Source organism: Schistocerca cancellata, chromosome 3 (assembly GCF_023864275.1).
Source record: "Schistocerca cancellata isolate TAMUIC-IGC-003103 chromosome 3, iqSchCanc2.1, whole genome shotgun sequence".
NCBI lineage: Eukaryota > Metazoa > Arthropoda > Insecta > Orthoptera > Acrididae > Schistocerca > Schistocerca cancellata.
Window position 1 is genome coordinate 959,741,899 of NC_064628.1, and position 26,921 is coordinate 959,768,819.

At 55.0% G+C, this 26,921-nt stretch overlaps 28 non-coding genes across 28 annotated transcripts; all 28 read right to left on the reverse strand.

The window, feature by feature from the left end:
• Window positions 1–627: 627 nt before the first annotated feature.
• LOC126178197 (5S ribosomal RNA) lies at window positions 628–746 on the reverse strand. Its single transcript, XR_007536110.1, has one exon. It is a non-coding gene; the product is annotated as a 5S ribosomal RNA (ribosomal RNA).
• Window positions 747–1,584: 838 nt separating this feature from the next.
• LOC126177828 (5S ribosomal RNA) lies at window positions 1,585–1,703 on the reverse strand. Its single transcript, XR_007535857.1, has one exon. It is a non-coding gene; the product is annotated as a 5S ribosomal RNA (ribosomal RNA).
• An 837-nt stretch (window positions 1,704–2,540) lies between these two features.
• Window positions 2,541–2,659, reverse strand: LOC126178200 (5S ribosomal RNA). The gene has a single exon (XR_007536112.1). It is a non-coding gene; the product is annotated as a 5S ribosomal RNA (ribosomal RNA).
• Window positions 2,660–3,497: 838 nt separating this feature from the next.
• LOC126178201 (5S ribosomal RNA) lies at window positions 3,498–3,616 on the reverse strand. Its single transcript, XR_007536113.1, has one exon. It is a non-coding gene; the product is annotated as a 5S ribosomal RNA (ribosomal RNA).
• An 838-nt stretch (window positions 3,617–4,454) lies between these two features.
• On the reverse strand, window positions 4,455–4,573 carry LOC126177839 (5S ribosomal RNA). Its single transcript, XR_007535858.1, has one exon. It is a non-coding gene; the product is annotated as a 5S ribosomal RNA (ribosomal RNA).
• Window positions 4,574–5,411: 838 nt separating this feature from the next.
• On the reverse strand, window positions 5,412–5,530 carry LOC126177851 (5S ribosomal RNA). The gene has a single exon (XR_007535859.1). It is a non-coding gene; the product is annotated as a 5S ribosomal RNA (ribosomal RNA).
• An 838-nt stretch (window positions 5,531–6,368) lies between these two features.
• Window positions 6,369–6,487, reverse strand: LOC126178202 (5S ribosomal RNA). The gene has a single exon (XR_007536114.1). It is a non-coding gene; the product is annotated as a 5S ribosomal RNA (ribosomal RNA).
• An 842-nt stretch (window positions 6,488–7,329) lies between these two features.
• LOC126178203 (5S ribosomal RNA) lies at window positions 7,330–7,448 on the reverse strand. The gene has a single exon (XR_007536115.1). It is a non-coding gene; the product is annotated as a 5S ribosomal RNA (ribosomal RNA).
• An 837-nt stretch (window positions 7,449–8,285) lies between these two features.
• On the reverse strand, window positions 8,286–8,404 carry LOC126178204 (5S ribosomal RNA). Its single transcript, XR_007536116.1, has one exon. It is a non-coding gene; the product is annotated as a 5S ribosomal RNA (ribosomal RNA).
• An 837-nt stretch (window positions 8,405–9,241) lies between these two features.
• Window positions 9,242–9,360, reverse strand: LOC126178205 (5S ribosomal RNA). The gene has a single exon (XR_007536117.1). It is a non-coding gene; the product is annotated as a 5S ribosomal RNA (ribosomal RNA).
• Window positions 9,361–10,198: 838 nt separating this feature from the next.
• Window positions 10,199–10,317, reverse strand: LOC126178206 (5S ribosomal RNA). The gene has a single exon (XR_007536118.1). It is a non-coding gene; the product is annotated as a 5S ribosomal RNA (ribosomal RNA).
• Window positions 10,318–11,155: 838 nt separating this feature from the next.
• Window positions 11,156–11,274, reverse strand: LOC126178207 (5S ribosomal RNA). Its single transcript, XR_007536119.1, has one exon. It is a non-coding gene; the product is annotated as a 5S ribosomal RNA (ribosomal RNA).
• An 838-nt stretch (window positions 11,275–12,112) lies between these two features.
• Window positions 12,113–12,231, reverse strand: LOC126178208 (5S ribosomal RNA). Its single transcript, XR_007536120.1, has one exon. It is a non-coding gene; the product is annotated as a 5S ribosomal RNA (ribosomal RNA).
• Window positions 12,232–13,068: 837 nt separating this feature from the next.
• Window positions 13,069–13,187, reverse strand: LOC126177862 (5S ribosomal RNA). The gene has a single exon (XR_007535860.1). It is a non-coding gene; the product is annotated as a 5S ribosomal RNA (ribosomal RNA).
• Window positions 13,188–14,025: 838 nt separating this feature from the next.
• On the reverse strand, window positions 14,026–14,144 carry LOC126178209 (5S ribosomal RNA). The gene has a single exon (XR_007536121.1). It is a non-coding gene; the product is annotated as a 5S ribosomal RNA (ribosomal RNA).
• An 839-nt stretch (window positions 14,145–14,983) lies between these two features.
• On the reverse strand, window positions 14,984–15,102 carry LOC126177873 (5S ribosomal RNA). Its single transcript, XR_007535861.1, has one exon. It is a non-coding gene; the product is annotated as a 5S ribosomal RNA (ribosomal RNA).
• Window positions 15,103–15,940: 838 nt separating this feature from the next.
• Window positions 15,941–16,059, reverse strand: LOC126178255 (5S ribosomal RNA). The gene has a single exon (XR_007536165.1). It is a non-coding gene; the product is annotated as a 5S ribosomal RNA (ribosomal RNA).
• An 839-nt stretch (window positions 16,060–16,898) lies between these two features.
• Window positions 16,899–17,017, reverse strand: LOC126178211 (5S ribosomal RNA). Its single transcript, XR_007536123.1, has one exon. It is a non-coding gene; the product is annotated as a 5S ribosomal RNA (ribosomal RNA).
• An 839-nt stretch (window positions 17,018–17,856) lies between these two features.
• LOC126177885 (5S ribosomal RNA) lies at window positions 17,857–17,975 on the reverse strand. Its single transcript, XR_007535862.1, has one exon. It is a non-coding gene; the product is annotated as a 5S ribosomal RNA (ribosomal RNA).
• Window positions 17,976–18,813: 838 nt separating this feature from the next.
• LOC126178256 (5S ribosomal RNA) lies at window positions 18,814–18,932 on the reverse strand. The gene has a single exon (XR_007536166.1). It is a non-coding gene; the product is annotated as a 5S ribosomal RNA (ribosomal RNA).
• Window positions 18,933–19,769: 837 nt separating this feature from the next.
• LOC126177897 (5S ribosomal RNA) lies at window positions 19,770–19,888 on the reverse strand. Its single transcript, XR_007535863.1, has one exon. It is a non-coding gene; the product is annotated as a 5S ribosomal RNA (ribosomal RNA).
• An 840-nt stretch (window positions 19,889–20,728) lies between these two features.
• On the reverse strand, window positions 20,729–20,847 carry LOC126177909 (5S ribosomal RNA). Its single transcript, XR_007535865.1, has one exon. It is a non-coding gene; the product is annotated as a 5S ribosomal RNA (ribosomal RNA).
• Window positions 20,848–21,685: 838 nt separating this feature from the next.
• LOC126178212 (5S ribosomal RNA) lies at window positions 21,686–21,804 on the reverse strand. Its single transcript, XR_007536124.1, has one exon. It is a non-coding gene; the product is annotated as a 5S ribosomal RNA (ribosomal RNA).
• Window positions 21,805–22,642: 838 nt separating this feature from the next.
• On the reverse strand, window positions 22,643–22,761 carry LOC126178213 (5S ribosomal RNA). Its single transcript, XR_007536125.1, has one exon. It is a non-coding gene; the product is annotated as a 5S ribosomal RNA (ribosomal RNA).
• Window positions 22,762–23,598: 837 nt separating this feature from the next.
• Window positions 23,599–23,717, reverse strand: LOC126177921 (5S ribosomal RNA). The gene has a single exon (XR_007535866.1). It is a non-coding gene; the product is annotated as a 5S ribosomal RNA (ribosomal RNA).
• An 837-nt stretch (window positions 23,718–24,554) lies between these two features.
• On the reverse strand, window positions 24,555–24,673 carry LOC126178214 (5S ribosomal RNA). The gene has a single exon (XR_007536126.1). It is a non-coding gene; the product is annotated as a 5S ribosomal RNA (ribosomal RNA).
• Window positions 24,674–25,511: 838 nt separating this feature from the next.
• LOC126178258 (5S ribosomal RNA) lies at window positions 25,512–25,630 on the reverse strand. The gene has a single exon (XR_007536168.1). It is a non-coding gene; the product is annotated as a 5S ribosomal RNA (ribosomal RNA).
• Window positions 25,631–26,468: 838 nt separating this feature from the next.
• LOC126177932 (5S ribosomal RNA) lies at window positions 26,469–26,587 on the reverse strand. The gene has a single exon (XR_007535867.1). It is a non-coding gene; the product is annotated as a 5S ribosomal RNA (ribosomal RNA).
• Between the last annotated feature and the right edge of the window lie 334 nt (window positions 26,588–26,921).

The window sequence follows — 26,921 nt, forward strand, 5'->3', positions numbered from 1 at the left end:
TTGCACCCCCTGTCATTCGCTGGGCGCGTGCAGCCTTCGACACTAGCGGAGGACGCATCTTGTCCCTGGTGCTCAGCGGAGGGCCTGTGCGGGGTGCGCCAGTGTCGTGCTGGAGGGCCCACTGGTAGCGATGTGGGCTTCCTCGCCTCGCCTCGCCTCACACCAGGTGTCTGCGTAGTTTGCAGTGCATTCGCACCATTCCTATCCCTGTCCCTGTCCCCGTCCCGACTTGTCCCGACTTTGCTCGACTGCCGCTCGCTGCCGCTCGGGTCGTGGTCCATATGACAGCGCAAGCACGACAAACGTCTGCGGGACGAGACGAGACGAGACGAGACGAGACGACTAAGGAATAAATTCGTGGTTACAAATCAAATTTGGAACTCTACACTCCTACACAACAATAGGCGGTGACGTATTTCAGAAATCACCTGCCGATTCGTACTGTTTTGTCGTTTTCAAAGTCTTATTGGCAAACTTGGTTAGCACATTCTCCCTCAAACTGAGTTAATTACTGCATTTTCGTACCATTACAGTAGTTTAAAAGGCTTAAGGAAGCATCTTTGTCACAACAGAAAGGTAGTTTGAAAATTGGGCTGGCGACATAACAAAAAAAAAAAACAGGAAGGGAGCCAACAGCACCCGGGTTCCCCAGGCGGTCACCCATCCAAGTACTAGCCGGGCCCGATGATGCTTAACTTCGGTGATCGGACGAGAACCGGTGTATTCATCATGGTATGGCCGTTGGCGCTCATCTAATGTAGGAGCACGGCAGAATTCGCGTTCCGCTTTTCTCCCAACACACAAAATGTTAGTTTTCGGCCGCATTTGACGAAAGCGCTTCCTTCCGCAACCGCCAGTTCCTTGAGGACGGCGCGGGGAGGCGCGCCCGGCGTCCCAGCAGAGTGACGGCCGAATTGGCGGGCGCACCGCCGCGTGTGTGAGACGCACTGCTGTTCGTTGCACCCCCTGTCATTCGCTGGGCGCGTGCAGCCTTCGACACTAGCAGAGGACGCATCTTGTCCCTGGTGCTCAGCGGAGGGCCTGTGCGGGGTGCGCCAGTGTCGTGCTGGAGGGCCCACTGGTAGCGATGTGGGCTTCCTCGCCTCGCCTCGCCTCACACCAGGTGTCTGCGTAGTTTGCAGTGCATTCGCACCATTCCTATCCCTGTCCCTGTCCCCGTCCCGACTTGTCCCGACTTTGCTCGACTGCCGCTCGCTGCCGCTCGGGTCGTGGTCCATATGACAGCGCAAGCACGACAAACGTCTGCGGGACGAGACGAGACGAGACGAGACGAGACGACTAAGGAATAAATTCGTGGTTACAAATCAAATTTGGAACTCTACACTCCTACACAACAATAGGCGGTGACGTATTTCAGAAATCACCTGCCGATTCGTACTGTTTTGTCGTTTTCAAAGTCTTCTTGGCAAACGTGGTTAGCACATTCTCCCTCAAACTGAGTTAATTACTGCATTTTCGTACCATTACAGTAGTTTAAAAGGCTTAAGGAAGCATCTTTGTCACAACAGAAAGGTAGTTTGAAAATTGGGCTGGCGACATAACAAAAAAAAAAAACAGGAAGGGAGCCAACAGCACCCGGGTTTCCCAGGCGGTCACCCATCCAAGTACTAGCCGGGCCCGATGATGCTTAACTTCGGTGATCGGACGAGAACCGGTGTATTCATCATGGTATGGCCGTTGGCCCTCATCTAATGTAGGAGCATGGCAGAATTCGCGTTCGGCTTTTCTCCCAACACACAAAATGTTAGTTTGCGGCCGCATTTGACGAAAGCGCTTCCTTCCGCAACCGCCAGTTCCTTGAGGACGGCGCGGGGAGGCGCGCCCGGCGTCCCAGCAGAGTGACGGCCGAATTGGCGGGCGCACCGCCGCGTGTGTGAGACGCACTGCTGCTCGTTGCACCCCCTGTCATTCGCTGGGCGCGTGCAGCCTTCGACACTAGCGGAGGACGCATCTTGTCCCTGGTGCTCAGCGGAGGGCCTGTGCGGGGTGCGGCAGTGTCGTGCTGGAGGGCCCACTGGTAGCGATGTGGGCTTCCTCGCCTCGCCTCGCCTCACACCAGGTGTCTGCGTAGTTTGCAGTGCATTCGCACCATTCCTATCCCTGTCCCTGTCCCCGTCCCGACTTGTCCCGACTTTGCTCGACTGCCGCTCGCTGCCGCTCGGGTCGTGGTCCATATGACAGCGCAAGCACGACAAACGTCTGCGGGACGAGACGAGACGAGACGAGACGAGACGACTAAGGAATAAATTCGTGGTTACAAATCAAATTTAAACTCTACACTCCTACACAACAATAGGCGGTGACGTATTTCAGAAATCACCTGCCGATTCGTACTGTTTTGTCGTTTTCAAAGTCTTCTTGGCAAACTTGGTTAGCACATTCTCCCTCAAACTGAGTTAATTACTGCATTTTCGTACCATTACAGTAGTTTAAAAGGCTTAAGGAAGCATCTTTGTCACAACAGAAAGGTAGTTTGAAAATTGGGCTGGCGACATAACAAAAAAAAAAAACAGGAAGGGAGCCAACAGCACCCGGGTTCCCCAGGCGGTCACCCATCCAAGTACTAGCCGGGCCCGATGATGCTTAACTTCGGTGATCGGACGAGAACCGGTGTATTCATCATGGTATGGCCGTTGGCGCTCATCTAATGTAGGAGCACGGCAGAATTCGCGTTCCGCTTTTCTCCCAACACACAAAATGTTAGTTTTCGGCCGCATTTGACGAAAGCGCTTCCTTCCGCAACCGCCAGTTCCTTGAGGACGGCGCGGGGAGGCGCGCCCGGCGTCCCAGCAGAGTGACGGCCGAATTGGCGGGCGCACCGCCGCGTGTGTGAGACGCACTGCTGCTCGTTGCACCCCCTGTCATTCGCTGGGCGCGTGCAGCCTTCGACACTAGCGGAGGACGCATCTTGTCCCTGGTGCTCAGCGGAGGGCCTGTGCGGGGTGCGCCAGTGTCGTGCTGGAGGGCCCACTGGTAGCGATGTGGGCTTCCTCGCCTCGCCTCGCCTCACACCAGGTGTCTGCGTAGTTTGCAGTGCATTCGCACCATTCCTATCCCTGTCCCTGTCCCCGTCCCGACTTGTCCCGACTTTGCTCGACTGCCGCTCGCTGCCGCTCGGGTCGTGGTCCATATGACAGCGCAAGCACGACAAACGTCTGCGGGACGAGACGAGACGAGACGAGACGAGACGACTAAGGAATAAATTCGTGGTTACAAATCAAATTTGGAACTCTACACTCCTACACAACAATAGGCGGTGACGTATTTCAGAAATCACCTGCCGATTCGTACTGTTTTGTCGTTTTCAAAGTCTTATTGGCAAACTTGGTTAGCACATTCTCCCTCAAACTGAGTTAATTACTGCATTTTCGTACCATTACAGTAGTTTAAAAGGCTTAAGGAAGCATCTTTGTCACAACAGAAAGGTAGTTTGAAAATTGGGCTGGCGACATAACAAAAAAAAAAAACAGGAAGGGAGCCAACAGCACCCGGGTTCCCCAGGCGGTCACCCATCCAAGTACTAGCCGGGCCCGATGATGCTTAACTTCGGTGATCGGACGAGAACCGGTGTATTCATCATGGTATGGCCGTTGGCGCTCATCTAATGTAGGAGCACGGCAGAATTCGCGTTCCGCTTTTCTCCCAACACACAAAATGTTAGTTTTCGGCCGCATTTGACGAAAGCGCTTCCTTCCGCAACCGCCAGTTCCTTGAGGACGGCGCGGGGAGGCGCGCCCGGCGTCCCAGCAGAGTGACGGCCGAATTGGCGGGCGCACCGCCGCGTGTGTGAGACGCACTGCTGCTCGTTGCACCCCCTGTCATTCGCTGGGCGCGTGCAGCCTTCGACACTAGCAGAGGACGCATCTTGTCCCTGGTGCTCAGCGGAGGGCCTGTGCGGGGTGCGCCAGTGTCGTGCTGGAGGGCCCACTGGTAGCGATGTGGGCTTCCTCGCCTCGCCTCGCCTCACACCAGGTGTCTGCGTAGTTTGCAGTGCATTCGCACCATTCCTATCCCTGTCCCTGTCCCCGTCCCGACTTGTCCCGACTTTGCTCGACTGCCGCTCGCTGCCGCTCGGGTCGTGGTCCATATGACAGCGCAAGCACGACAAACGTCTGCGGGACGAGACGAGACGAGACGAGACGAGACGACTAAGGAATAAATTCGTGGTTACAAATCAAATTTGGAACTCTACACTCCTACACAACAATAGGCGGTGACGTATTTCAGAAATCACCTGCCGATTCGTACTGTTTTGTCGTTTTCAAAGTCTTCTTGGCAAACGTGGTTAGCACATTCTCCCTCAAACTGAGTTAATTACTGCATTTTCGTACCATTACAGTAGTTTAAAAGGCTTAAGGAAGCATCTTTGTCACAACAGAAAGGTAGTTTGAAAATTGGGCTGGCGACATAACAAAAAAAAAAAACAGGAAGGGAGCCAACAGCACCCGGGTTTCCCAGGCGGTCACCCATCCAAGTACTAGCCGGGCCCGATGATGCTTAACTTCGGTGATCGGACGAGAACCGGTGTATTCATCATGGTATGGCCGTTGGCCCTCATCTAATGTAGGAGCATGGCAGAATTCGCGTTCGGCTTTTCTCCCAACACACAAAATGTTAGTTTGCGGCCGCATTTGACGAAAGCGCTTCCTTCCGCAACCGCCAGTTCCTCGAGGACGGCGCCGGGAGGCGCGCCCGGCGTCCCAGCAGAGTGACGACCGAATTGGCGGGCGCACCGCCGCGTGTGTGAGATGCACTGCTGCTCGTTGCACCCCCTGTCATTCGCTGGGCGCGTGCAGCCTTCGACACTAGCGGAGGACGCATCTTGTCCCTGGTGTTCAGCGGAGGGCCTGTGCGGGGTGCGCCAGTGTCGTGCTGGAGGGCCCACTGGTAGCGATGTGGGCTTCCTCGCCTCGCCTCGCCTCACACCAGGTGTCTGCGTAGTTTGCAGTGCATTCGCACTATTCCTATCCCTGTCCCTGTCCCCGTCCCGACTTGTCCCGACTTTGCTCGACTGCCGCTCGCTGCCGCTCGGGTCGTGGTCCATATGACAGCGCAAGCACGACAAACGTCTGCGGGACGAGACGAGACGAGACGAGACGAGACGACTAAGGAATAAATTCGTGGTTACAAATCAAATTTGGAACTCTACACTCCTACACAACAATAGGCGGTGACGTATTTCAGAAATCACCTGCCGATTCGTACTGTTTTGTCGTTTTCAAAGTCTTCTTGGCAAACTTGGTTAGCACATTCTCCCTCAAACTGAGTTAATTACTGCATTTTCGTACCATTACAGTAGTTTAAAAGGCTTAAGGAAGCATCTTTGTCACAACAGAAAGGTAGTTTGAAAATTGGGCTGGCGACATAACAAAAAAAAAAAACAGGAAGGGAGCCAACAGCACCCGGGTTTCCCAGGCGGTCACCCATCCAAGTACTAGCCGGGCCCGATGATGCTTAACTTCGGTGATCGGACGAGAACCGGTGTATTCATCATGGTATGGCCGTTGGCGCTCATCTAATGTAGGAGCACGGCAGAATTCGCGTTCCGCTTTTCTCCCAACACACAAAATGTTAGTTTTCGGCCGCATTTGACGAAAGCGCTTCCTTCCGCAACCGCCAGTTCCTTGAGGACGGCGCGGGGAGGCGCGCCCGGCGTCCCAGCAGAGTGACGGCCGAATTGGCGGGCGCACCGCCGCGTGTGTGAGACGCACTGCTGCTCGTTGCACCCCCTGTCATTCGCTGGGCGCGTGCAGCCTTCGACACTAGCGGAGGACGCATCTTGTCCCTGGTGCTCAGCGGAGGGCCTGTGCGGGGTGCGCCAGTGTCGTGCTGGAGGGCCCACTGGTAGCGATGTGGGCTTCCTCGCCTCGCCTCGCCTCACACCAGGTGTCTGCGTAGTTTGCAGTGCATTCGCACCATTCCTATCCCTGTCCCTGTCCCCGTCCCGACTTGTCCCGACTTTGCTCGACTGCCGCTCGCTGCCGCTCGGGTCGTGGTCCATATGACAGCGCAAGCACGACAAACGTCTGCGGGACGAGACGAGACGAGACGAGACGAGACGACTAAGGAATAAATTCGTGGTTACAAATCAAATTTGGAACTCTACACTCCTACACAACAATAGGCGGTACGTATTTCAGAATTCACCTGCCGATTCGTACTGTTTTGTCGTTTTCAAAGTCTTCTTGGCAAACGTGGTTAGCACATTCTCCCTCAAACTGAGTTAATTACTGCATTTTCGTACCATTACAGTAGTTTAAAAGGCTTAAGGAAGCATCTTTGTCACAACAGAAAGGTAGTTTGAAAATTGGGCTGGCGACATAACAAAAAAAAAAAAACAGGAAGGGAGCCAACAGCACCCGGGTTCCCCAGGCGGTCACCCATCCAAGTACTAGCCGGGCCCGATGATGCTTAACTTCGGTGATCGGACGAGAACCGGTGTATTCATCATGGTATGGCCGTTGGCGCTCATCTAATGTAGGAGCACGGCAGAATTCGCGTTCCGCTTTTCTCCCAACACACAAAATGTTAGTTTTCGGCCGCATTTGACGAAAGCGCTTCCTTCCGCAACCGCCAGTTCCTTGAGGACGGCGCGGGGAGGCGCGCCCGGCGTCCCAGCAGAGTGACGGCCGAATTGGCGGGCGCACCGCCGCGTGTGTGAGACGCACTGCTGCTCGTTGCACCCCCTGTCATTCGCTGGGCGCGTGCAGCCTTCGACACTAGCGGAGGACGCATCTTGTCCCTGGTGCTCAGCGGAGGGCCTGTGCGGGGTGCGCCAGTGTCGTGCTGGAGGGCCCACTGGTAGCGATGTGGGCTTCCTCGCCTCGCCTCGCCTCACACCAGGTGTCTGCGTAGTTTGCAGTGCATTCGCACCATTCCTATCCCTGTCCCTGTCCCCGTCCCGACTTGTCCCGACTTTGCTCGACTGCCGCTCGCTGCCGCTCGGGTCGTGGTCCATATGACAGCGCAAGCACGACAAACGTCTGCGGGACGAGACGAGACGAGACGAGACGAGACGAGACGACTAAGGAATAAATTCGTGGTTACAAATCAAATTTGGAACTCTACACTCCTACACAACAATAGGCGGTGACGTATTTCAGAAATCACCTGCCGATTCGTACTGTTTTGTCGTTTTCAAAGTCTTATTGGCAAACTTGGTTAGCACATTCTCCCTCAAACTGAGTTAATTACTGCATTTTCGTACCATTACAGTAGTTTAAAAGGCTTAAGGAAGCATCTTTGTCACAACAGAAAGGTAGTTTGAAAATTGGGCTGGCGACATAACAAAAAAAAAAACAGGAAGGGAGCCAACAGCACCCGGGTTCCCCAGGCGGTCACCCATCCAAGTACTAGCCGGGCCCGATGATGCTTAACTTCGGTGATCGGACGAGAACCGGTGTATTCATCATGGTATGGCCGTTGGCGCTCATCTAATGTAGGAGCACGGCAGAATTCGCGTTCCGCTTTTCTCCCAACACACAAAATGTTAGTTTTCGGCCGCATTTGACGAAAGCGCTTCCTTCCGCAACCGCCAGTTCCTTGAGGACGGCGCGGGGAGGCGCGCCCGGCGTCCCAGCAGAGTGACGGCCGAATTGGCGGGCGCACCGCCGCGTGTGTGAGACGCACTGCTGCTCGTTGCACCCCCTGTCATTCGCTGGGCGCGTGCAGCCTTCGACACTAGCGGAGGACGCATCTTGTCCCTGGTGCTCAGCGGAGGGCCTGTGCGGGGTGCGCCAGTGTCGTGCTGGAGGGCCCACTGGTAGCGATGTGGGCTTCCTCGCCTCGCCTCGCCTCACACCAGGTGTCTGCGTAGTTTGCAGTGCATTCGCACCATTCCTATCCCTGTCCCTGTCCCCGTCCCGACTTGTCCCGACTTTGCTCGACTGCCGCTCGCTGCCGCTCGGGTCGTGGTCCATATGACAGCGCAAGCACGACAAACGTCTGCGGGACGAGACGAGACGAGACGAGACGAGACGACTAAGGAATAAATTCGTGGTTACAAATCAAATTTGGAACTCTACACTCCTACACAACAATAGGCGGTGACGTATTTCAGAAATCACCTGCCGATTCGTACTGTTTTGTCGTTTTCAAAGTCTTATTGGCAAACTTGGTTAGCACATTCTCCCTCAAACTGAGTTAATTACTGCATTTTCGTACCATTACAGTAGTTTAAAAGGCTTAAGGAAGCATCTTTGTCACAACAGAAAGGTAGTTTGAAAATTGGGCTGGCGACATAACAAAAAAAAAAACAGGAAGGGAGCCAACAGCACCCGGGTTCCCCAGGCGGTCACCCATCCAAGTACTAGCCGGGCCCGATGATGCTTAACTTCGGTGATCGGACGAGAACCGGTGTATTCATCATGGTATGGCCGTTGGCGCTCATCTAATGTAGGAGCACGGCAGAATTCGCGTTCCGCTTTTCTCCCAACACACAAAATGTTAGTTTTCGGCCGCATTTGACGAAAGCGCTTCCTTCCGCAACCGCCAGTTCCTTGAGGACGGCGCGGGGAGGCGCGCCCGGCGTCCCAGCAGAGTGACGGCCGAATTGGCGGGCGCACCGCCGCGTGTGTGAGACGCACTGCTGCTCGTTGCACCCCCTGTCATTCGCTGGGCGCGTGCAGCCTTCGACACTAGCGGAGGACGCATCTTGTCCCTGGTGCTCAGCGGAGGGCCTGTGCAGGGTGCGCCAGTGTCGTGCTGGAGGGCCCACTGGTAGCGATGTGGGCTTCCTCGCCTCGCCTCGCCTCACACCAGGTGTCTGCGTAGTTTGCAGTGCATTCGCACCATTCCTATCCCTGTCCCTGTCCCCGTCCCGACTTGTCCCGACTTTGCTCGACTGCCGCTCGCTGCCGCTCGGGTCGTGGTCCATATGACAGCGCAAGCACGACAAACGTCTGCGGGACGAGACGAGACGAGACGAGACGAGACGACTAAGGAATAAATTCGTGGTTACAAATCAAATTTGGAACTCTACACTCCTACACAACAATAGGCGGTGACGTATTTCAGAAATCACCTGCCGATTCGTACTGTTTTGTCGTTTTCAAAGTCTTATTGGCAAACTTGGTTAGCACATTCTCCCTCAAACTGAGTTAATTACTGCATTTTCGTACCATTACAGTAGTTTAAAAGGCTTAAGGAAGCATCTTTGTCACAACAGAAAGGTAGTTTGAAAATTGGGCTGGCGACATAACAAAAAAAAAAACAGGAAGGGAGCCAACAGCACCCGGGTTCCCCAGGCGGTCACCCATCCAAGTACTAGCCGGGCCCGATGATGCTTAACTTCGGTGATCGGACGAGAACCGGTGTATTCATCATGGTATGGCCGTTGGCGCTCATCTAATGTAGGAGCACGGCAGAATTCGCGTTCCGCTTTTCTCCCAACACACAAAATGTTAGTTTTCGGCCGCATTTGACGAAAGCGCTTCCTTCCGCAACCGCCAGTTCCTTGAGGACGGCGCGGGGAGGCGCGCCCGGCGTCCCAGCAGAGTGACGGCCGAATTGGCGGGCGCACCGCCGCGTGTGTGAGACGCACTGCTGCTCGTTGCACCCCCTGTCATTCGCTGGGCGCGTGCAGCCTTCGACACTAGCGGAGGACGCATCTTGTCCCTGGTGCTCAGCGGAGGGCCTGTGCGGGGTGCGCCAGTGTCGTGCTGGAGGGCCCACTGGTAGCGATGTGGGCTTCCTCGCCTCGCCTCGCCTCACACCAGGTGTCTGCGTAGTTTGCAGTGCATTCGCACCATTCCTATCCCTGTCCCTGTCCCCGTCCCGACTTGTCCCGACTTTGCTCGACTGCCGCTCGCTGCCGCTCGGGTCGTGGTCCATATGACAGCGCAAGCACGACAAACGTCTGCGGGACGAGACGAGACGAGACGAGACGAGACGACTAAGGAATAAATTCGTGGTTACAAATCAAATTTGGAACTCTACACTCCTACACAACAATAGGCGGTGACGTATTTCAGAAATCACCTGCCGATTCGTACTGTTTTGTCGTTTTCAAAGTCTTATTGGCAAACTTGGTTAGCACATTCTCCCTCAAACTGAGTTAATTACTGCATTTTCGTACCATTACAGTAGTTTAAAAGGCTTAAGGAAGCATCTTTGTCACAACAGAAAGGTAGTTTGAAAATTGGGCTGGCGACATAACAAAAAAAAAAAACAGGAAGGGAGCCAACAGCACCCGGGTTCCCCAGGCGGTCACCCATCCAAGTACTAGCCGGGCCCGATGATGCTTAACTTCGGTGATCGGACGAGAACCGGTGTATTCATCATGGTATGGCCGTTGGCGCTCATCTAATGTAGGAGCACGGCAGAATTCGCGTTCCGCTTTTCTCCCAACAAACAAAATGTTAGTTTTCGGCCGCATTTGACGAAAGCGCTTCCTTCCGCAACCGCCAGTTCCTTGAGGACGGCGCGGGGAGGCGCGCCCGGCGTCCCAGCAGAGTGACGGCCGAATTGGCGGGCGCACCGCCGCGTGTGTGAGACGCACTGCTGCTCGTTGCACCCCCTGTCATTCGCTGGGCGCGTGCAGCCTTCGACACTAGCGGAGGACGCATCTTGTCCCTGGTGCTCAGCGGAGGGCCTGTGCGGGGTGCGCCAGTGTCGTGCTGGAGGGCCCACTGGTAGCGATGTGGGCTTCCTCGCCTCGCCTCGCCTCACACCAGGTGTCTGCGTAGTTTGCAGTGCATTCGCACCATTCCTATCCCTGTCCCTGTCCCCGTCCCGACTTGTCCCGACTTTGCTCGACTGCCGCTCGCTGCCGCTCGGGTCGTGGTCCATATGACAGCGCAAGCACGACAAACGTCTGCGGGACGAGACGAGACGAGACGAGACGAGACGACTAAGGAATAAATTCGTGGTTACAAATCAAATTTGGAACTCTACACTCCTACACAACAATAGGCGGTGACGTATTTCAGAAATCACCTGCCGATTCGTACTGTTTTGTCGTTTTCAAAGTCTTATTGGCAAACTTGGTTAGCACATTCTCCCTCAAACTGAGTTAATTACTGCATTTTCGTACCATTACAGTAGTTTAAAAGGCTTAAGGAAGCATCTTTGTCACAACAGAAAGGTAGTTTGAAAATTGGGCTGGCGACATAACAAAAAAAAAAAACAGGAAGGGAGCCAACAGCACCCGGGTTCCCCAGGCGGTCACCCATCCAAGTACTAGCCGGGCCCGATGATGCTTAACTTCGGTGATCGGACGAGAACCGGTGTATTCATCATGGTATGGCCGTTGGCGCTCATCTAATGTAGGAGCACGGCAGAATTCGCGTTCCGCTTTTCTCCCAACACACAAAATGTTAGTTTTCGGCCGCATTTGACGAAAGCGCTTCCTTCCGCAACCGCCAGTTCCTTGAGGACGGCGCGGGGAGGCGCGCCCGGCGTCCCAGCAGAGTGACGGCCGAATTGGCGGGCGCACCGCCGCGTGTGTGAGACGCACTGCTGCTCGTTGCACCCCCTGTCATTCGCTGGGCGCGTGCAGCCTTCGACACTAGCGGAGGACGCATCTTGTCCCTGGTGCTCAGCGGAGGGCCTGTGCGGGGTGCGCCAGTGTCGTGCTGGAGGGCCCACTGGTAGCGATGTGGGCTTCCTCGCCTCGCCTCGCCTCACACCAGGTGTCTGCGTAGTTTGCAGTGCATTCGCACCATTCCTATCCCTGTCCCTGTCCCCGTCCCGACTTGTCCCGACTTTGCTCGACTGCCGCTCGCTGCCGCTCGGGTCGTGGTCCATATGACAGCGCAAGCACGACAAACGTCTGCGGGACGAGACGAGACGAGACGAGACGAGACGACTAAGGAATAAATTCGTGGTTACAAATCAAATTTGGAACTCTACACTCCTACACAACAATAGGCGGTGACGTATTTCAGAAATCACCTGCCGATTCGTACTGTTTTGTCGTTTTCAAAGTCTTATTGGCAAACTTGGTTAGCACATTCTCCCTCAAACTGAGTTAATTACTGCATTTTCGTACCATTACAGTAGTTTAAAAGGCTTAAGGAAGCATCTTTGTCACAACAGAAAGGTAGTTTGAAAATTGGGCTGGCGACATAACAAAAAAAAAAAACAGGAAGGGAGCCAACAGCACCCGGGTTCCCCAGGCGGTCACCCATCCAAGTACTAGCCGGGCCCGATGATGCTTAACTTCGGTGATCGGACGAGAACCGGTGTATTCATCATGGTATGGCCGTTGGCGCTCATCTAATGTAGGAGCACGGCAGAATTCGCGTTCCGCTTTTCTCCCAACACACAAAATGTTAGTTTTCGGCCGCATTTGACGAAAGCGCTTCCTTCCGCAACCGCCAGTTCCTTGAGGACGGCGCGGGGAGGCGCGCCCGGCGTCCCAGCAGAGTGACGGCCGAATTGGCGGGCGCACCGCCGCGTGTGTGAGACGCACTGCTGCTCGTTGCACCCCCTGTCATTCGCTGGGCGCGTGCAGCCTTCGACACTAGCGGAGGACGCATCTTGTCCCTGGTGCTCAGCGGAGGGCCAGTGCGGGGTGCGCCAGTGTCGTGCTGGAGGGCCCACTGGTAGCGATGTGGGCTTCCTCGCCTCGCCTCGCCTCACACCAGGTGTCTGCGTAGTTTGCAGTGCATTCGCACCATTCCTATCCCTGTCCCTGTCCCCGTCCCGACTTGTCCCGACTTTGCTCGACTGCCGCTCGCTGCCGCTCGGGTCGTGGTCCATATGACAGCGCAAGCACGACAAACGTCTGCGGGACGAGACGAGACGAGACGAGACGAGACGACTAAGGAATAAATTCGTGGTTACAAATCAAATTTGGAACTCTACACTCCTACACAACAATAGGCGGTGACGTATTTCAGAAATCACCTGCCGATTCGTACTGTTTTGTCGTTTTCAAAGTCTTCTTGGCAAACGTGGTTAGCACATTCTCCCTCAAACTGAGTCAATTACTGCATTTTCGTACCATTACAGTAGTTTAAAAGGCTTAAGGAAGCATCTTTGTCACAACAGAAAGGTAGTTTGAAAATTGGGCTGGCGACATAACAAAAAAAAAAACAGGAAGGGAGCCAACAGCACCCGGGTTTCCCAGGCGGTCACCCATCCAAGTACTAGCCGGGCCCGATGATGCTTAACTTCGGTGATCGGACGAGAACCGGTGTATTCATCATGGTATGGCCGTTGGCCCTCATCTAATGTAGGAGAATGGCAGAATTCGCGTTCGGCTTTTCTCCCAACACACAAAATGTTAGTTTGCGGCCGCATTTGACGAAAGCGCTTCCTTCCGCAACCGCCAGTTCCTCGAGGACGGCGCCGGGAGGCGCGCCCGGCGTCCCAGCAGAGTGACGACCGAATTGGCGGGCGCACCGCCGCGTGTGTGAGATGCACTGCTGCTCGTTGCACCCCCTGTCATTCGCTGGGCGCGTGCAGCCTTCGACACTAGCGGAGGACGCATCTTGTCGCTGGTGTTCAGCGGAGGGCCTGTGCGGGGTGCGCCAGTGTCGTGCTGGAGGGCCCACTGGTAGCGATGTGGGCTTCCTCGCCTCGCCTCGCCTCACACCAGGTGTCTGCGTAGTTTGCAGTGCATTCGCACTATTCCTATCCCTGTCCCTGTCCCCGTCCCGACTTGTCCCGACTTTGCTCGACTGCCGCTCGCTGCCGCTCGGGTCGTGGTCCATATGACAGCGCAAGCACGACAAACGTCTGCGGGACGAGACGAGACGAGACGAGACGAGACGACTAAGGAATAAATTCGTGGTTACAAATCAAATTTGGAACTCTACACTCCTACACAACAATAGGCGGTGACGTATTTCAGAAATCACCTGCCGATTCGTACTGTTTTGTCGTTTTCAAAGTCTTATTGGCAAACTTGGTTAGCACATTCTCCCTCAAACTGAGTTAATTACTGCATTTTCGTACCATTACAGTAGTTTAAAAGGCTTAAGGAAGCATCTTTGTCACAACAGAAAGGTAGTTTGAAAATTGGGCTGGCGACATAACAAAAAAAAAAAACAGGAAGGGAGCCAACAGCACCCGGGTTCCCCAGGCGGTCACCCATCCAAGTACTAGCCGGGCCCGATGATGCTTAACTTCGGTGATCGGACGAGAACCGGTGTATTCATCATGGTATGGCCGTTGGCGCTCATCTAATGTAGGAGCACGGCAGAATTCGCGTTCCGCTTTTCTCCCAACACACAAAATGTTAGTTTTCGGCCGCATTTGACGAAAGCGCTTCCTTCCGCAACCGCCAGTTCCTTGAGGACGGCGCGGGGAGGCGCGCCCGGCGTCCCAGCAGAGTGACGGCCGAATTGGCGGGCGCACCGCCGCGTGTGTGAGACGCACTGCTGCTCGTTGCACCCCCTGTCATTCGCTGGGCGCGTGCAGCCTTCGACACTAGCGGAGGACGCATCTTGTCCCTGGTGCTCAGCGGAGGGCCTGTGCGGGGTGCGCCAGTGTCGTGCTGGAGGGCCCACTGGTAGCGATGTGGGCTTCCTCGCCTCGCCTCGCCTCACACCAGGTGTCTGCGTAGTTTGCAGTGCATTCGCACCATTCCTATCCCTGTCCCTGTCCCCGTCCCGACTTGTCCCGACTTTGCTCGACTGCCGCTCGCTGCCGCTCGGGTCGTGGTCCATATGACAGCGCAAGCACGACAAACGTCTGCGGGACGAGACGAGACGAGACGAGACGAGACGACTAAGGAATAAATTCGTGGTTACAAATCAAATTTGGAACTCTACACTCCTACACAACAATAGGCGGTGACGTATTTCAGAAATCACCTGCCGATTCGTACTGTTTTGTCGTTTTCAAAGTCTTCTTGGCAAACGTGGTTAGCACATTCTCCCTCAAACTGAGTCAATTACTGCATTTTCGTACCATTACAGTAGTTTAAAAGGCTTAAGGAAGCATCTTTGTCACAACAGAAAGGTAGTTTGAAAATTGGGCTGGCGACATAACAAAAAAAAAAAAACAGGAAGGGAGCCAACAGCACCCGGGTTTCCCAGGCGGTCACCCATCCAAGTACTAGCCGGGCCCGATGATGCTTAACTTCGGTGATCGGACGAGAACCGGTGTATTCATCATGGTATGGCCGTTGGCGCTCATCTAATGTAGGAGCACGGCAGAATTCGCGTTCCGCTTTTCTCCCAACACACAAAATGTTAGTTTGCGGCCGCATTTGACGAAAGCGCTTCCTTCCGCAACCGCCAGTTCCTTGAGGACGGCGCGGGGAGGCGCGCCCGGCGTCCCAGCAGAGTGACGGCCGAATTGGCGGGCGCACCGCCGCGTGTGTGAGACGCACTGCTGCTCGTTGCACCCCCTGTCATTCGCTGGGCGCGTGCAGCCTTCGACACTAGCGGAGGACGCATCTTGTCCCTGGTGCTCAGCGGAGGGCCTGTGCGGGGTGCGCCAGTGTCGTGCTGGAGGGCCCACTGGTAGCGATGTGGGCTTCCTCGCCTCGCCTCGCCTCACACCAGGTGTCTGCGTAGTTTGCAGTGCATTCGCACCATTCCTATCCCTGTCCCTGTCCCCGTCCCGACTTGTCCCGACTTTGCTCGACTGCCGCTCGCTGCCGCTCGGGTCGTGGTCCATATGACAGCGCAAGCACGACAAACGTCTGCGGGACGAGACGAGACGAGACGAGACGAGACGACTAAGGAATAAATTCGTGGTTACAAATCAAATTTGGAACTCTACACTCCTACACAACAATAGGCGGTGACGTATTTCAGAAATCACCTGCCGATTCGTACTGTTTTGTCGTTTTCAAAGTCTTATTGGCAAACTTGGTTAGCACATTCTCCCTCAAACTGAGTTAATTACTGCATTTTCGTACCATTACAGTAGTTTAAAAGGCTTAAGGAAGCATCTTTGTCACAACAGAAAGGTAGTTTGAAAATTGGGCTGGCGACATAACAAAAAAAAAAAACAGGAAGGGAGCCAACAGCACCCGGGTTCCCCAGGCGGTCACCCATCCAAGTACTAGCCGGGCCCGATGATGCTTAACTTCGGTGATCGGACGAGAACCGGTGGATTCATCATGGTATGGCCGTTGGCGCTCATCTAATGTAGGAGCACGGCAGAATTCGCGTTCCGCTTTTCTCCCAACACACAAAATGTTAGTTTTCGGCCGCATTTGACGAAAGCGCTTCCTTCCGCAACCGCCAGTTCCTTGAGGACGGCGCGGGGAGGCGCGCCCGGCGTCCCAGCAGAGTGACGGCCGAATTGGCGGGCGCACCGCCGCGTGTGTGAGACGCACTGCTGCTCGTTGCACCCCCTGTCATTCGCTGGGCGCGTGCAGCCTTCGACACTAGCGGAGGACGCATCTTGTCCCTGGTGCTCAGCGGAGGGCCTGTGCGGGGTGCGCCAGTGTCGTGCTGGAGGGCCCACTGGTAGCGATGTGGGCTTCCTCGCCTCGCCTCGCCTCACACCAGGTGTCTGCGTAGTTTGCAGTGCATTCGCACCATTCCTATCCCTGTCCCTGTCCCCGTCCCGACTTGTCCCGACTTTGCTCGACTGCCGCTCGCTGCCGCTCGGGTCGTGGTCCATATGACAGCGCAAGCACGACAAACGTCTGCGGGACGAGACGAGACGAGACGAGACGAGACGACTAAGGAATAAATTCGTGGTTACAAATCAAATTTGGAACTCTACACTCCTACACAACAATAGGCGGTGACGTATTTCAGAAATCACCTGCCGATTCGTACTGTTTTGTCGTTTTCAAAGTCTTATTGGCAAACTTGGTTAGCACATTCTCCCTCAAACTGAGTTAATTACTGCATTTTCGTACCATTACAGTAGTTTAAAAGGCTTAAGGAAGCATCTTTGTCACAACAGAAAGGTAGTTTGAAAATTGGGCTGGCGACATAACAAAAAAAAAAAAACAGGAAGGGAGCCAACAGCACCCGGGTTCCCCAGGCGGTCACCCATCCAAGTACTAGCCGGGCCCGATGATGCTTAACTTCGGTGATCGGACGAGAACCGGTGTATTCATCATGGTATGGCCGTTGGCGCTCATCTAATGTAGGAGCACGGCAGAATTCGCGTTCCGCTTTTCTCCCAACACACAAAATGTTAGTTTTCGGCCGCATTTGACGAAAGCGCTTCCTTCCGCAACCGCCAGTTCCTTGAGGACGGCGCGGGGAGGCGCGCCCGGCGTCCCAGCAGAGTGACGGCCGAATTGGCGGGCGCACCGCCGCGTGTGTGAGACGCACTGCTGCTCGTTGCACCCCCTGTCATTCGCTGGGCGCGTGCAGCCTTCGACACTAGCGGAGGACGCATCTTGTCCCTGGTGCTCAGCGGAGGGCCTGTGCGGGGTGCGCCAGTGTCGTGCTGGAGGGCCCACTGGTAGCGATGTGGGCTTCCTCGCCTCGCCTCGCCTCACACCAGGTGTCTGCGTAGTTTGCAGTGCATTCGCACCATTCCTATCCCTGTCCCTGTCCCCGTCCCGACTTGTCCCGACTTTGCTCGACTGCCGCTCGCTGCCGCTCGGGTCGTGGTCCATATGACAGCGCAAGCACGACAAACGTCTGCGGGACGAGACGAGACGAGACGAGACGAGACGACTAAGGAATAAATTCGTGGTTACAAATCAAATTTGGAACTCTACACTCCTACACAACAATAGGCGGTGACGTATTTCAGAAATCACCTGCCGATTCGTACTGTTTTGTCGTTTTCAAAGTCTTCTTGGCAAACGTGGTTAGCACATTCTCCCTCAAACTGAGTCAATTACTGCATTTTCGTACCATTACAGTAGTTTAAAAGGCTTAAGGAAGCATCTTTGTCACAACAGAAAGGTAGTTTGAAAATTGGGCTGGCGACATAACAAAAAAAAAAAAACAGGAAGGGAGCCAACAGCACCCGGGTTTCCCAGGCGGTCACCCATCCAAGTACTAGCCGGGCCCGATGATGCTTAACTTCGGTGATCGGACGAGAACCGGTGTATTCATCATGGTATGGCCGTTGGCGCTCATCTAATGTAGGAGCACGGCAGAATTCGCGTTCCGCTTTTCTCCCAACACACAAAATGTTAGTTTGCGGCCGCATTTGACGAAAGCGCTTCCTTCCGCAACCGCCAGTTCCTTGAGGACGGCGCGGGGAGGCGCGCCCGGCGTCCCAGCAGAGTGACGGCCGAATTGGCGGGCGCACCGCCGCGTGTGTGAGACGCACTGCTGCTCGTTGCACCCCCTGTCATTCGCTGGGCGCGTGCAGCCTTCGACACTAGCGGAGGACGCATCTTGTCCCTGGTGCTCAGCGGAGGGCCTGTGCGGGGTGCGCCAGTGTCGTGCTGGAGGGCCCACTGGTAGCGATGTGGGCTTCCTCGCCTCGCCTCGCCTCACACCAGGTGTCTGCGTAGTTTGCAGTGCATTCGCACCATTCCTATCCCTGTCCCTGTCCCCGTCCCGACTTGTCCCGACTTTGCTCGACTGCCGCTCGCTGCCGCTCGGGTCGTGGTCCATATGACAGCGCAAGCACGACAAACGTCTGCGGGACGAGACGAGACGAGACGAGACGAGACGACTAAGGAATAAATTCGTGGTTACAAATCAAATTTGGAACTCTACACTCCTACACAACAATAGGCGGTGACGTATTTCAGAAATCACCTGCCGATTCGTACTGTTTTGTCGTTTTCAAAGTCTTATTGGCAAACTTGGTTAGCACATTCTCCCTCAAACTGAGTTAATTACTGCATTTTCGTACCATTACAGTAGTTTAAAAGGCTTAAGGAAGCATCTTTGTCACAACAGAAAGGTAGTTTGAAAATTGGGCTGGCGACATAACAAAAAAAAAAAACAGGAAGGGAGCCAACAGCACCCGGGTTCCCCAGGCGGTCACCCATCCAAGTACTAGCCGGGCCCGATGATGCTTAACTTCGGTGATCGGACGAGAACCGGTGGATTCATCATGGTATGGCCGTTGGCGCTCATCTAATGTAGGAGCACGGCAGAATTCGCGTTCCGCTTTTCTCCCAACACACAAAATGTTAGTTTTCGGCCGCATTTGACGAAAGCGCTTCTTTCCGCAACCGCCAGTTCCTTGAGGACGGCGCGGGGAGGCGCGCCCGGCGTCCCAGCAGAGTGACGGCCGAATTGGCGGGCGCACCGCCGCGTGTGTGAGACGCACTGCTGCTCGTTGCACCCCCTGTCATTCGCTGGGCGCGTGCAGCCTTCGACACTAGCGGAGGACGCATCTTGTCCCTGGTGCTCAGCGGAGGGCCTGTGCGGGGTGCGCCAGTGTCGTGCTGGAGGGCCCACTGGTAGCGATGTGGGCTTCCTCGCCTCGCCTCGCCTCACACCAGGTGTCTGCGTAGTTTGCAGTGCATTCGCACCATTCCTATCCCTGTCCCTGTCCCCGTCCCGACTTGTCCCGACTTTGCTCGACTGCCGCTCGCTGCCGCTCGGGTCGTGGTCCATATGACAGCGCAAGCACGACAAACGTCTGCGGGACGAGACGAGACGAGACGAGACGAGACGACTAAGGAATAAATTCGTGGTTACAAATCAAATTTGGAACTCTACACTCCTACACAACAATAGGCGGTGACGTATTTCAGAAATCACCTGCCGATTCGTACTGTTTTGTCGTTTTCAAAGTCTTCTTGGCAAACGTGGTTAGCACATTCTCCCTCAAACTGAGTCAATTACTGCATTTTCGTACCATTACAGTAGTTTAAAAGGCTTAAGGAAGCATCTTTGTCACAACAGAAAGGTAGTTTGAAAATTGGGCTGGCGACATAACAAAAAAAAAAACAGGAAGGGAGCCAACAGCACCCGGGTTTCCCAGGCGGTCACCCATCCAAGTACTAGCCGGGCCCGATGATGCTTAACTTCGGTGATCGGACGAGAACCGGTGTATTCATCATGGTATGGCCGTTGGCCCTCATCTAATGTAGGAGCATGGCAGAATTCGCGTTCGGCTTTTCTCCCAACACACAAAATGTTAGTTTGCGGCCGCATTTGACGAAAGCGCTTCCTTCCGCAACCGCCAGTTCCTCGAGGACGGCGCCGGGAGGCGCGCCCGGCGTCCCAGCAGAGTGACGACCGAATTGGCGGGCGCACCGCCGCGTGTGTGAGATGCACTGCTGCTCGTTGCACCCCCTGTCATTCGCTGGGCGCGTGCAGCCTTCGACACTAGCGGAGGACGCATCTTGTCGCTGGTGTTCAGCGGAGGGCCTGTGCGGGGTGCGCCAGTGTCGTGCTGGAGGGCCCACTGGTAGCGATGTGGGCTTCCTCGCCTCGCCTCGCCTCACACCAGGTGTCTGCGTAGTTTGCAGTGCATTCGCACTATTCCTATCCCTGTCCCTGTCCCCGTCCCGACTTGTCCCGACTTTGCTCGACTGCCGCTCGCTGCCGCTCGGGTCGTGGTCCATATGACAGCGCAAGCACAACAAACGTCTGCGGGACGAGACGAGACGAGACGAGACGAGACGACTAAGGAATAAATTCGTGGTTACAAATCAAATTTGGAACTCTACACTCCTACACAACAATAGGCGGTGACGTATTTCAGAAATCACCTGCCGATTCGTACTGTTTTGTCGTTTTCAAAGTCTTATTGGCAAACTTGGTTAGCACATTCTCCCTCAAACTGAGTTAATTACTGCATTTTCGTACCATTACAGTAGTTTAAAAGGCTTAAGGAAGCATCTTTGTCACAACAGAAAGGTAGTTTGAAAATTGGGCTGGCGACATAACAAAAAAAAAAAAAACAGGAATGGAGCCAACAGCACCCGGGTTTCCCAGGCGGTCACCCATCCAAGTACTAGCCGGGCCCGATGATGCTTAACTTCGGTGATCGGACGAGAACCGGTGTATTCATCATGGTATGGCCGTTGGCGCTCATCTAATGTAGGAGCACGGCAGAATTCGCGTTCCGCTTTTCTCCCAACACACAAAATGTTAGTTTTCGGCCGCATTTGACGAAAGCGCTTCCTTCCGCAACCGCCAGTTCCTTGAGGACGGCGCGGGGAGGCGCGCCCGGCGTCCCAGCAGAGTGACGGCCGAATTGGCGGGCGCACCGCCGCGTGTGTGAGACGCACTGCTGCTCGTTGCACCCCCTGTCATTCGCTGGGCGCGTGCAGCCTTCGACACTAGCGGAGGACGCATCTTGTCCCTGGTGCTCAGCGGAGGGCCTGTGCGGGGTGCGCCAGTGTCGTGCTGGAGGGCCCACTGGTAGCGATGTGGGCTTCCTCGCCTCGCCTCGCCTCACACCAGGTGTCTGCGTAGTTTGCAGTGCATTCGCACCATTCCTATCCCTGTCCCTGTCCCCGTCCCGACTTGTCCCGACTTTGCTCGACTGCCGCTCGCTGCCGCTCGGGTCGTGGTCCATATGACAGCGCAAGCACGACAAACGTCTGCGGGACGAGACGAGACGAGACGAGACGAGACGACTAAGGAATAAATTCGTGGTTACAAATCAAATTTGGAACTCTACACTCCTACACAACAATAGGCGGTGACGTATTTCAGAAATCACCTGCCGATTCGTACTGTTTTGTCGTTTTCAAAGTCTTATTGGCAAACTTGGTTAGCACATTCTCCCTCAAACTGAGTTAATTACTGCATTTTCGTACCATTACAGTAGTTTAAAAGGCTTAAGGAAGCATCTTTGTCACAACAGAAAGGTAGTTTGAAAATTGGGCTGGCGACATAACAAAAAAAAAAAACAGGAAGGGAGCCAACAGCACCCGGGTTCCCCAGGCGGTCACCCATCCAAGTACTAGCCGGGCCCGATGATGCTTAACTTCGGTGATCGGACGAGAACCGGTGTATTCATCATGGTATGGCCGTTGGCGCTCATCTAATGTAGGAGCACGGCAGAATTCGCGTTCCGCTTTTCTCCCAACACACAAAATGTTAGTTTTCGGCCGCATTTGACGAAAGCGCTTCCTTCCGCAACCGCCAGTTCCTTGAGGACGGCGCGGGGAGGCGCGCCCGGCGTCCCAGCAGAGTGACGGCCGAATTGGCGGGCGCACCGCCGCGTGTGTGAGACGCACTGCTGCTCGTTGCACCCCCTGTCATTCGCTGGGCGCGTGCAGCCTTCGACACTAGCGGAGGACGCATCTTGTCCCTGGTGCTCAGCGGAGGGCCTGTGCGGGGTGCGCCAGTGTCGTGCTGGAGGGCCCACTGGTAGCGATGTGGGCTTCCTCGCCTCGCCTCGCCTCACACCAGGTGTCTGCGTAGTTTGCAGTGCATTCGCACCATTCCTATCCCTGTCCCTGTCCCCGTCCCGACTTGTCCCGACTTTGCTCGACTGCCGCTCGCTGCCGCTCGGGTCGTGGTCCATATGACAGCGCAAGCACGACAAACGTCTGCGGGACGAGACGAGACGAGACGAGACGAGACGACTAAGGAATAAATTCGTGGTTACAAATCAAATTTGGAACTCTACACTCCTACACAACAATAGGCGGTGACGTATTTCAGAAATCACCTGCCGATTCGTACTGTTTTGTCGTTTTCAAAGTCTTATTGGCAAACTTGGTTAGCACATTCTCCCTCAAACTGAGTTAATTACTGCATTTTCGTACCATTACAGTAGTTTAAAAGGCTTAAGGAAGCATCTTTGTCACAACAGAAAGGTAGTTTGAAAATTGGGCTGGCGACATAACAAAAAAAAAAAACAGGAAGGGAGCCAACAGCACCCGGGTTCCCCAGGCGGTCACCCATCCAAGTACTAGCCGGGCCCGATGATGCTTAACTTCGGTGATCGGACGAGAACCGGTGTATTCATCATGGTATGGCCGTTGGCGCTCATCTAATGTAGGAGCACGGCAGAATTCGCGTTCCGCTTTTCTCCCAACACACAAAATGTTAGTTTTCGGCCGCATTTGACGAAAGCGCTTCCTTCCGCAACCGCCAGTTCCTTGAGGACGGCGCGGGGAGGCGCGCCCGGCGTCCCAGCAGAGTGACGGCCGAATTGGCGGGCGCACCGCCGCGTGTGTGAGACGCACTGCTGCTCGTTGCACCCCCTGTCATTCGCTGGGCGCGTGCAGCCTTCGACACTAGCGGAGGACGCATCTTGTCCCTGGTGCTCAGCGGAGGGCCTGTGCGGGGTGCGCCAGTGTCGTGCTGGAGGGCCCACTGGTAGCGATGTGGGCTTCCTCGCCTCGCCTCGCCTCACACCAGGTGTCTGCGTAGTTTGCAGTGCATTCGCACCATTCCTATCCCTGTCCCTGTCCCCGTCCCGACTTGTCCCGACTTTGCTCGACTGCCGCTCGCTGCCGCTCGGGTCGTGGTCCATATGACAGCGCAAGCACGACAAACGTCTGCGGGACGAGACGAGACGAGACGAGACGAGACGACTAAGGAATAAATTCGTGGTTACAAATCAAATTTGGAACTCTACACTCCTACACAACAATAGGCGGTGACGTATTTCAGAAATCACCTGCCGATTCGTACTGTTTTGTCGTTTTCAAAGTCTTCTTGGCAAACGTGGTTAGCACATTCTCCCTCAAACTGAGTCAATTACTGCATTTTCGTACCATTACAGTAGTTTAAAAGGCTTAAGGAAGCATCTTTGTCACAACAGAAAGGTAGTTTGAAAATTGGGCTGGCGACATAACAAAAAAAAAAACAGGAAGGGAGCCAACAGCACCCGGGTTTCCCAGGCGGTCACCCATCCAAGTACTAGCCGGGCCCGATGATGCTTAACTTCGGTGATCGGACGAGAACCGGTGTATTCATCATGGTATGGCCGTTGGCCCTCATCTAATGTAGGAGCATGGCAGAATTCGCGTTCGGCTTTTCTCCCAACACACAAAATGTTAGTTTGCGGCCGCATTTGACGAAAGCGCTTCCTTCCGCAACCGCCAGTTCCTCGAGGACGGCGCCGGGAGGCGCGCCCGGCGTCCCAGCAGAGTGACGACCGAATTGGCGGGCGCACCGCCGCGTGTGTGAGATGCACTGCTGCTCGTTGCACCCCCTGTCATTCGCTGGGCGCGTGCAGCCTTCGACACTAGCGGAGGACGCATCTTGTCGCTGGTGTTCAGCGGAGGGCCTGTGCGGGGTGCGCCAGTGTCGTGCTGGAGGGCCCACTGGTAGCGATGTGGGCTTCCTCGCCTCGCCTCGCCTCACACCAGGTGTCTGCGTAGTTTGCAGTGCATTCGCACTATTCCTATCCCTGTCCCTGTCCCCGTCCCGACTTGTCCCGACTTTGCTCGACTGCCGCTCGCTGCCGCTCGGGTCGTGGTCCATATGACAGCGCAAGCACGACAAACGTCTGCGGGACGAGACGAGACGAGACGAGACGAGACGACTAAGGAATAAATTCGTGGTTACAAATCAAATTTGGAACTCTACACTCCTACACAACAATAGGCGGTGACGTATTTCAGAAATCACCTGCCGATTCGTACTGTTTTGTCGTTTTCAAAGTCTTCTTGGCAAACTTGGTTAGCACATTCTCCCTCAAACTGAGTTAATTACTGCATTTTCGTACCATTACAGTAGTTTAAAAGGCTTAAGGAAGCATCTTTGTCACAACAGAAAGGTAGTTTGAAAATTGGGCTGGCGACATAACAAAAAAAAAAACAGGAAGGGAGCCAACAGCACCCGGGTTCCCCAGGCGGTCACCCATCCAAGTACTAGCCGGGCCCGATGATGCTTAACTTCGGTGATCGGACGAGAACCGGTGTATTCATCATGGTATGGCCGTTGGCGCTCATCTAATGTAGGAGCACGGCAGAATTCGCGTTCCGCTTTTCTCCCAACACACAAAATGTTAGTTTTCGGCCGCATTTGACGAAAGCGCTTCCTTCCGCAACCGCCAGTTCCTTGAGGACGGCGCGGGGAGGCGCGCCCGGCGTCCCAGCAGAGTGACGGCCGAATTGGCGGGCGCACCGCCGCGTGTGTGAGACGCACTGCTGCTCGTTGCACCCCCTGTCATTCGCTGGGCGCGTGCAGCCTTCGACACTAGCGGAGGACGCATCTTGTCCCTGGTGCTCAGCGGAGGGCCTGTGCGGGGTGCGCCAGTGTCGTGCTGGAGGGCCCACTGGTAGCGATGTGGGCTTCCTCGCCTCGCCTCGCCTCACACCAGGTGTCTGCGTAGTTTGCAGTGCATTCGCACCATTCCTATCCCTGTCCCTGTCCCCGTCCCGACTTGTCCCGACTTTGCTCGACTGCCGCTCGCTGCCGCTCGGGTCGTGGTCCATATGACAGCGCAAGCACGACAAACGTCTGCGGGACGAGACGAGACGAGACGAGACGAGACGACTAAGGAATAAATTCGTGGTTACAAATCAAATTTGGAACTCTACACTCCTACACAACAATAGGCGGTGACGTATTTCAGAAATCACCTGCCGATTCGTACTGTTTTGTCGTTTTCAAAGTCTTATTGGCAAACTTGGTTAGCACATTCTCCCTCAAACTGAGTTAATTACTGCATTTTCGTACCATTACAGTAGTTTAAAAGGCTTAAGGAAGCATCTTTGTCACAACAGAAAGGTAGTTTGAAAATTGGGCTGGCGACATAACAAAAAAAAAAAACAGGAAGGGAGCCAACAGCACCCGGGTTCCCCAGGCGGTCACCCATCCAAGTACTAGCCGGGCCCGATGATGCTTAACTTCGGTGATCGGACGAGAACCGGTGGATTCATCATGGTATGGCCGTTGGCGCTCATCTAATGTAGGAGCACGGCAGAATTCGCGTTCCGCTTTTCTCCCAACACACAAAATGTTAGTTTTCGGCCGCATTTGACGAAAGCGCTTCCTTCCGCAACCGCCAGTTCCTTGAGGACGGCGCGGGGAGGCGCGCCCGGCGTCCCAGCAGAGTGACGGCCGAATTGGCGGGCGCACCGCCGCGTGTGTGAGACGCACTGCTGCTCGTTGCACCCCCTGTCATTCGCTGGGCGCGTGCAGCCTTCGACACTAGCGGAGGACGCATCTTGTCCCTGGTGCTCAGCGGAGGGCCTGTGCGGGGTGCGCCAGTGTCGTGCTGGAGGGCCCACTGGTAGCGATGTGGGCTTCCTCGCCTCGCCTCGCCTCACACCAGGTGTCTGCGTAGTTTGCAGTGCATTCGCACCATTCCTATCCCTGTCCCTGTCCCCGTCCCGACTTGTCCCGACTTTGCTCGACTGCCGCTCGCTGCCGCTCGGGTCGTGGTCCATATGACAGCGCAAGCACGACAAACGTCTGCGGGACGAGACGAGACGAGACGAGACGAGACGACTAAGGAATAAATTCGTGGTTACAAATCAAATTTGGAACTCTACACTCCTACACAACAATAGGCGGTGACGTATTTCAGAAATCACCTGCCGATTCGTACTGTTTTGTCGTTTTCAAAGTCTTCTTGGCAAACGTGGTTAGCACATTCTCCCTCAAACTGAGTCAATTACTGCATTTTCGTACCATTACAGTAGTTTAAAAGGCTTAAGGAAGCATCTTTGTCACAACAGAAAGGTAGTTTGAAAATTGGGCTGGCGACATAACAAAAAAAAAAAACAGGAAGGGAGCCAACAGCACCCGGGTTTCCCAGGCGGTCACCCATCCAAGTACTAGCCGGGCCCGATGATGCTTAACTTCGGTGATCGGACGAGAACCGGTGTATTCATCATGGTATGGCCGTTGGCCCTCATCTAATGTAGGAGCATGGCAGAATTCGCGTTCGGCTTTTCTCCCAACACACAAAATGTTAGTTTGCGGCCGCATTTGAAGAAAGCGCTTCCTTCCGCAACCGCCAGTTCCTCGAGGACGGCGCCGGGAGGCGCGCCCGGCGTCCCAGCAGAGTGACGACCGAATTGGCGGGCGCACCGCCGCGTGTGTGAGATGCACTGCTGCTCGTTGCACCCCCTGTCATTCGCTGGGCGCGTGCAGCCTTCGACACTAGCGGAGGACGCATCTTGTCGCTGGTGTTCAGCGGAGGGCCTGTGCGGGGTGCGCCAGTGTCGTGCTGGAGGGCCCACT